Here is an 8,105-nt window from a genome sequence, read left to right as displayed (position 1 = left end):
TGCCCTTGCTGTAGAATGGAGCTCTGGTAAATTTTTGTTGAACAGCAACATGTTTAGAGCAGGTCTGACAGTTCAACTTATTTGTCTACAAGACAAACTCACCCAGTTTTTTCTAGTAAACCACAACAGACATAAAAAAAAACAACAACCAACAGAGAAGCATTTCATTTTCTGAAATTACAGTGATGTATTGATGGTGATCAACACTGGGTTGTCAACTGAAAAATTATATTATGTAAGGTCCTCATTACATAGGCTTGCCAAGTCCCCCCGGGGGGCGGGGAAAACCCCACCCCAGAGGCCTGTTTCGTGCCGCCGGCAGATCGGGCCCCAGGGGGAACCCCACCCTGACGTGCACGTCACCCGGAAGTGACGCGACCACACCGGGCACACTGGGGGTGGGGCCACGGTCATCCGAGGGAAATATGTATGTGCCCGGCGTGGTCACGTCATTTCCGACGCTAGCCGGGAGTCCCCCACTGTGGCGAAAATCAGACTTGGCAACCCTATCATTACATGAGATGCGTGACATGAGTTAGGCAGGAAGGCATTCGATTGCAGGACACATGGACCCCAGCAGTGGGACAAACATGCCCTCATGGCTATTTTTGCTTGTGTAGGTGCAAGAAAGAAGGATGACATCCCTCCTTCCACCATACCATGCTCTAGATCAGAATCAGGCCCACAGTGCTTTTTAAGATGAGTCCTCTGTCATATGTGTGACTGCAGGTCGTATTGGGGAGGAACCCCTGATCTGACTCGCATCACGTCTCCTGTAGTGATGACCTAACATGGGTAGGGGAACCTAGCAAGCTATATAGTACAACAAATGCTTCAAAGCCAATTATTTCTGTAACTCCAATTGCATAGTAGGGTTGCTGACTCCAGATTGGGACATTTCTGGAGATTTGGTAGTATCTAGGGAGGGCAGGGTTTGGGGAAGGGAGGGAACTCAGTAGGGTTGCCAAATTTAAAAAACTTACCGGCGGGGGAGCGTCCTGCCGGTCCGGGAGTCATCCGTGGGCACGCCGCCAGAGCGTCACCGGAAGTGACGTCACACGCTGGGCGTAGCCCCGCCCCCAGCGTGCAACGTCACTTCCGGGTGACGCGCACGCCCGGGCGGAGTTCTCCTCCAGGTGAACTGATCTCTGTCGTTTAGGGTTCCAGGGCCGTTAGAGACACCGGTGGGATAGTGGTGGTGGGGACATTCCACGAGCCAGAACCATTGCCCCTGACGTGCTGATGTCTCCCAAAGTGACATTGCGCACCGTGCCTACATCATCCAGAAGAGACATAGGCACATCGGGAGTGACACTCTGGTTTTTGGGCAAAACTCTATGGTAAGATCGCCCTCAAACCACACAGTTTTGCCCAAAAACCAGAGCGTTGCCCCCAGTGTGCCTACATCACTTCCAGGTGTTGTAGGCATGGCGCACAACGTTGCTGTTGGGGGGGGGGGTTTCTCCAACCGGCCAGCTGGCTGGGGGTAGGCAGGAGCCCACAAAACCAGGCAATCCCCTGCCCTCAACTGAGGAATAATTAATTATTATATATTATAGAACTATCTGGATTTGTGAATATTATGTTCCTGCGTTCTCTTCTGAAGAAGCGTTTTGCAAAGCGATTTCCAAGTCAATGTTATTGTTAAAGGAAGAAGGAACATTCATATCTTATTGATAAGAATTACACACACAAGCACTTCATTTCTACAAACAACTTTATTTCATTTTGACTGTTATGGCTTGCTTTGGACTTTTACATGCAATATGCCCTTTGAATGTTGATATTGTCTCTGAATGCTGAAAAGTTATGACTTTATTATTGTTAATGCATTTTCATTTACACACACACACACATATATTTTGCCTACTTGTTTTCATTATTCTCCATGGTATTTTTGTTTGTTGTGTACTCAACTGAGGAATGGCAACCCTACTGTGGTCTGAAGATCAGTTGTAATTCTGTGAGAATGCCAGGTCCTTCAGGGAAGCTGTTAGACCTAATAGTCTTGTGCAGCATGAAGCTATGAAAGTTTACATGGTAGTAACTGAGATTAAACTCATTGGGACTTCTAAGCAAGCATAGGACTGCATCCTTAGACACATTCAAGCAAAGCGCATTTATAAGAGTTTATAGGTGTACTGGGTTTAAGCATTATGTGTACAATCCAGTAAATATTAGGGAAAAAATAACCGAGACATTTTTTAACAAGACAAGTTTGGGGCACCTGGACCCAACTTGTTTTCTGCACAGCCATACAGCAGCTGCAGGGGCCTTGTTCAGCTTGGTGCCACAGTGCAGGCGAAGCAGGGGCTCTTAGCTGACCCTCGGGGGTGCTTTCACACATGCTGAATAATGCGCTTTCATTCCACATTCAATGCACATTAGTGATTGTTTACAAGTGGATTTTGCTGTTTCACATGGTAAAATCTAGTTGCAAAGTGCATTGAAAGTAAATTGAATATGCATTATTTAACAGTTGAAAGGGAGATAATCAAGGCTAAAGCTCTATTGGTTTCAGGATAACTGAAGTTTTGCTGGATTGTGCCATTTGGATCTTCAGGTTGCAATTCATAAACAGATTTTAGTGATTTCATTGGGAACTATGTGCAAATGTAATTGTACTGACAGGATTACATGCTATTGGTTTAACAGCACTCATTTTTCTGAAAAAAGTTTGTAACTAATGGAATTATTGTTGCTTTAGTACCCTTTTTGTTATTTATGTCTACATATAAGTACAAACTTTATCAGGATGGATAAGTGGCTGGTCATGCAAAAAAACTAATTGCCTGTTTGCATTTAATAGAGGATACATGCGAGATCAGCCCTCAACATCATGGCCTGAAAAAAATCTGACTTCTACTATCTCTTAAAATTGTGTAACATCCAGCCTGACAAAGAGTTCAGATGAACTTGCACAAATGTTCTGTGTCAATTTGGTTGGTTCTTATAAAAGTTATTGAACAGTTTTCATTCTTCTTGTTGGTTATGTCGTCTGCCTTTATTAATCAAGAGATTAATCAAGCGTTTGTATTTGCCCATCCAGCCCTTGAACTCAGTTGAGGGAAGGAAAATATGATAGTCTGGGCTGCTTGCATTGAACCATGGTGATAAGCTTCTTCTGACACAGTATTTAGCACTTGAATTGTCCTTTTTGAAATGGAAAAATGGAGAGCTGCTTCACGTATCACAGGGGAAAATTCTTTTCTGAAGCCTATGAATGTGACTGATTGTGGCTCTCAGGACATGTTTACCACATGTTTTGGCAGAGGAGAATATGCCCTTCATACAGTAAAAAGACCTACTGGTCATCCCATGCTAAAATACTGGGGCTCCTCTTTTCTGTATGAAGTGGCTCTAAATGACCAAGTTTGTTTTATTTTCTTCATTTATTTATATCCTACCTTGCTCTGTAATGGGGACCCAAAGTGGCATACATTGCTGTCCTCTCCTTCATTTTATCTCACAACAACCCTGTGAAGTAGATTAGTCTGAAAGTATTGTGACTGGCTTCTATAGCAGGGTGATAATTCGAACCTGGATCACCCAGATCTAATCTGACACTCTAACCACTGCATCACACTGGGTTTCTAATTCTGTCAGGGAAAACCTTTTTTAAGATCCAAAACTTTAAAGTATACATACATATAGTTTTAGCCCACTGGATGAATACAGATCACCTGCTGGACATGTATGCACAGTCTTCTTCTACCATATGAACCTCAGACTAAACCTATTCGTCCAGTTTCTAGCTGAAATGCAATACTGATTCACTGACCATTTTCCCACTCAGGAAGCTACCCCCCCACACACACACATCTGTGGACAGATTTACAAATGTCAAAACTGACTGGGATTTATAAAAGTACCAACAAATGTTTGAGTAGATAGAAACCCAAGGTGGTTTTTTTTAAGTGGATCCCTTTAAAGTGTGAGGAGGTGTGAAGAAAAAACCTTGATCCACTTCCTTCAGAACCATATATCAGTGAAGGAGCAATGCTGGAGAAAAGCAAAGCTCAAGCTACAGTTGGGAAACCTGCATCCACTCCTTTTTCTAGCTATATCTGTACCTATCATCCTTATGGGGACAATCCAGCTCCTTGACGCATCTTTCCCTTATCTTTTCCACACAGGAGACCCCTACTGCTGACTCCCCTTTCTCAGCTGGTAGCCTTCCTGTGTTTGTGAGAGAATGCCTAATTGTGCACGTGGGGGAGATCCTGGGTCAGCCCTTTCACCAAGGAAAAGGCCTGTTCCTCCACTCATATTCCACTCATCAACCACTCAGCCCTCTGATCAAGCTGTATGAGATAAGTTAACTGACATTCCCCTCAAACAATCTCCAAGTGGTTCTCAAACAGCTGGTGGCCTTTGATAACAGCCCTTGGCAACCACCTGCCAGCAGCTGCCTCCCAGGGTACCTGGCTGTTGCTGAGTTCTTCCTACAGAAAAGGAAGGGCCAACAGCCACTGAAGCTTCTGATAGGTAGGAAGCCTGGAATATCATTCTCCTCTCTCCTGCTCTGTTGTACTCTACCCTATCTAAGCATTTCCAAGTTCAAAACTGTGCAGTGCCACTGATAGCCAGCACAACAAAAACTGGCCACAACATACTGAAACACCTCCTCTTATAATTGACTCACATGAATGCAGTGGTTGCTAGGACAAGCAATTTCCACCATGCAGGGTGGATGCTAATGTACACAATCATTTTTTTAATATCTGCAACTAAAACAATTGAAAGGTTTCTCTATAAGGAAAGGCTAAAAATTTTCTATGTTAAAAAAAATAACAGGGCAATGACAGGGTTTTGTAAAATCATGCAAGGTATGGGGAAAGTGGCAAGAGATATTTTTTCCCTTGCTTTCCCAAAATACCTGAACTCATGGGCAGCCAGTGAAACTGATGGGCAGTACAGTCAGGAAAAACAAAAGAAAATACCAGTGTGTAATTGTGGAACCCAGTGCCATAGGAGGCAGTGATGGCCACTAGTGCGGGTGGCTTTAAAAGATGATTAGACAAATCCATGGAACTATAGCTAACCCATAATGGCTATTGTGTAGTGGGTTCATTGCAGCAAAGCTCAGTGATTCAGTTTAGTGATCAGCTTAGTTTATTGGCACATGTACACACAACAACAAAACAAGCCCGCGATGTCCTGTATTTATTTGGTCCCTAACCAATCCCTAGTCAGCTCTCCTCTTCCTACTGGTGGGTTTGAATGTCCACTTAAGGATCCTATTGGTGTTCCTAGGATCCTTGGTCCTTTTGTTATTCAGGACCAAGCTCTGACTAAGGCGCTGGCTACCTAGTGACTCTCTGCGGACACAACAATGGCTAAATGAAACATCCATGTTTGGAGGTATTATACCTCTGAATCCTGGTGGTGGTGGAAAGTGCTGTCAAGTTGCAGCAGACTTATAGTGTCCCCACAGGGTCTTCTAGGGGAGAGATGAACAGACGTTGTTTGCCTCTGGTTGATATCAGACGAGTTGTTTGATCCAATGTTGTTGCTGTTGCCCTGTGGATTTAAAATGAAGGTTCAGACAGCAAAATCTGTCTCCCGTTCCCCAGTCGTTAGCACCCTGTTCTCATCCATCTTTGAGTCGGAGTTATTTGACACCAGGGAAAGTCTGGTCTTTATGGATGCAGTTTCACCCCGCACTTCTAGACATCTGATCAATCCATTGCACTCTCAAGCCATTTGAGAAGTCTGATCATTCTGTTCCAGTTTTGCACCCCTTTTTAAAAAGTTGGTTAGCAATATGTGCATAACCGCATAGTCAGACCATGGCTGTGAAGCGTCGCATGTGTGTTTATGCACCAAAACACTTTTTTTGGATTGGGAGCCCCTGGTGGTGGTGGGGGGGTTGTTTTGAGTGACAAAATCAACGGGAAAACCCCTCTGCCGATTTTTGGGGCAGTACACCAGTGAAAGTAGTCTCTAGTCCAGCTCCCATATTGGTGGCCATGATTTTGCCCACGGAACTTTTTTTCTTCCTGCCACATCACAACAGTCTTCCCCTGGCGGGAAAACTGCAGCACCTGGAATATGTGGTTATGCACATGCACAAAAGATATGTTTTTTAAAAAGCTGCCCGACCGCCCACTCTGTGGTTGCTGTGCAGCAGTAATCTGATCAACCAACCATGGGGTGAGCACATGGTAAAGTGGATTAAGATGGGATGTCTGATCAAAACTCTGTTACAAAAAACCCAGATGAAATTAGAAGTGTGGACAGACCATGCTAAGCCTCTTGTCTGACTCCAGCCCCCAGTGTAACAACCCTGAATATCCTTGGTGGTCTCCCAACCAAATATTAACCAGCAGTGACCCTGCTTAACTTTTGAGATCTGACAAGATTGAACCAGCCTGGGCCATCCAGGTCAAGGGCCCTAGAATACTAGTTGCTGGCGGAAAGGTATGGCTTTGGCCTCTGTGACCTGCTTGCAAGTGTTCTAAGGCATCTGATTGGCCATTACAGCAATCGGGATGGATGACTGCTCTGATCCAGCAGAGTTCTCCTTATATTCTTGTTTGTTGCTTTTAGCTGTTTGGTTACTGACAGTGTCAGTTGCCTGGGCAATGTATACACTTTAAAATAAGCGAATTAAACTGCTATGGTGTGTGCGTGGAGGTAATTAACCTTGGTTTATGACCTTAAGACAACAGAATGCTTTAATTAGGGAGGGAAGCCGTGTACATTGACTGCCCTTCTACACTGCTTTGTTTTCAACAACAGATGGAGTTTTCATTCCCATGACTTCATCTGCATGGTCCTTCCCTTCAAGGAAATGGGAATGGGTGTGTTGGGGGGGGGGAGAGAGAACAGCTTGGTTGCATCACTCTGCTGAGAACAGTGGGCCAAGGCAATGACATGACAGCACAAGAACGAGGGTTAAATTTCACTAGCGCATGAAGGAGAGAGCAGTGGAAGAGCTCACTTTTCTTTCCTCTCTTCTCCACTTTGGTTCTGCACATATACATGCAGTCATAGATATCCCCATATGTTTCTAAAATCTGGTCCTAATATAAAAAGGACACCTCAGGAAAGAGGGTCATGAGTATTTCGAGGTACTATACAGTATTTACCTTTGTAAGTAAATGCAGTATAATGGATAGAGTGAAAGGCCTTGGATTGGGGAGAGCTGGGTCTTTACGTACATGTAAATCTCACTGAGTGACCTTGGGCCACTTACTACTCTGATCAACAGAGATGTTGTGAGGATAAAGGGAATGTGTGATGAAAGTGTGTATGCTGCCCTGAGTGCCTTCGAGAGGAGGTGGCATGAAAATGGAATAAAACACTGTAAGTGATCCTCATAACAGCCTTATGAGACAGAAGAGACTGGGGGTGCGGTCACATGGGGTTTTTTGGGGGGGTTCGCCGCTGTTCCCTCTCGCATTTAAATTTGCTGATCAGATGGGCCAATCCGCCTCCCGTGCCAAAGCAGGCCCACTCCCGCAATGTTCCCGGTTTTCTACCGCACTTTCCTGCACCGGGAAAATCAAGTACTTTCCTGGTATTTGCGCTTTGAATCTGCGATTTCGCCCATCTGGACAGCCATCTCTCGCAATGATTGCAATTAGGGCCATCTGACCATTCTTCGCACTATGAGGTTGGGTTTTTTTACAGCTTCCAGCTTTGAGTGCTTGAGCAATCCTGCGCTTAATAAATTCATTATTTAAACGTTCAAGCGCTCATCGGAAGGTTGTTGGGGGGGGGGGGGGGGGGGGGAGGAAGGGCCGGGTGGGCTGGTAGGCGAGCGGGCGTGGGCGGTGGAGAGAGAGGGGCCGAATGCATCTAGATGGTGCCCAGAGCCTCCTCGCACAATGCTTCCGGTTCAGGGAGGTATGTGTGATCATCCCAACCTGAAGAAAAATATTCCTGATTAAATTATAGTGGGAACAAATTGCAATTACCTTGCCGTGTGACCACAGCCTTAGACATAGCTATTTGCCCCAAATTACCTTGTGAACATTTTGGATTAGTAGCAAATTACCTTGTGAACATTTTGGATTAGTAGGTATATACAGGGGTCATTTCGTAGAAAAAGAGCTGCAGGAGCTCATTAGCATAATTTATTAGCATATGCCACAAAC

Source organism: Gekko japonicus, unplaced genomic scaffold, assembly GCF_001447785.1.
Source record: "Gekko japonicus isolate JY-2015 unplaced genomic scaffold, Gekko_japonicus_V1.1 scaffold14, whole genome shotgun sequence".
Taxonomy (NCBI): Eukaryota; Metazoa; Chordata; class Lepidosauria; order Squamata; family Gekkonidae; genus Gekko; species Gekko japonicus.
The sequence above is the reverse complement of the archived record's forward strand: the minus strand, read 5'-3'. Positions refer to the sequence as shown.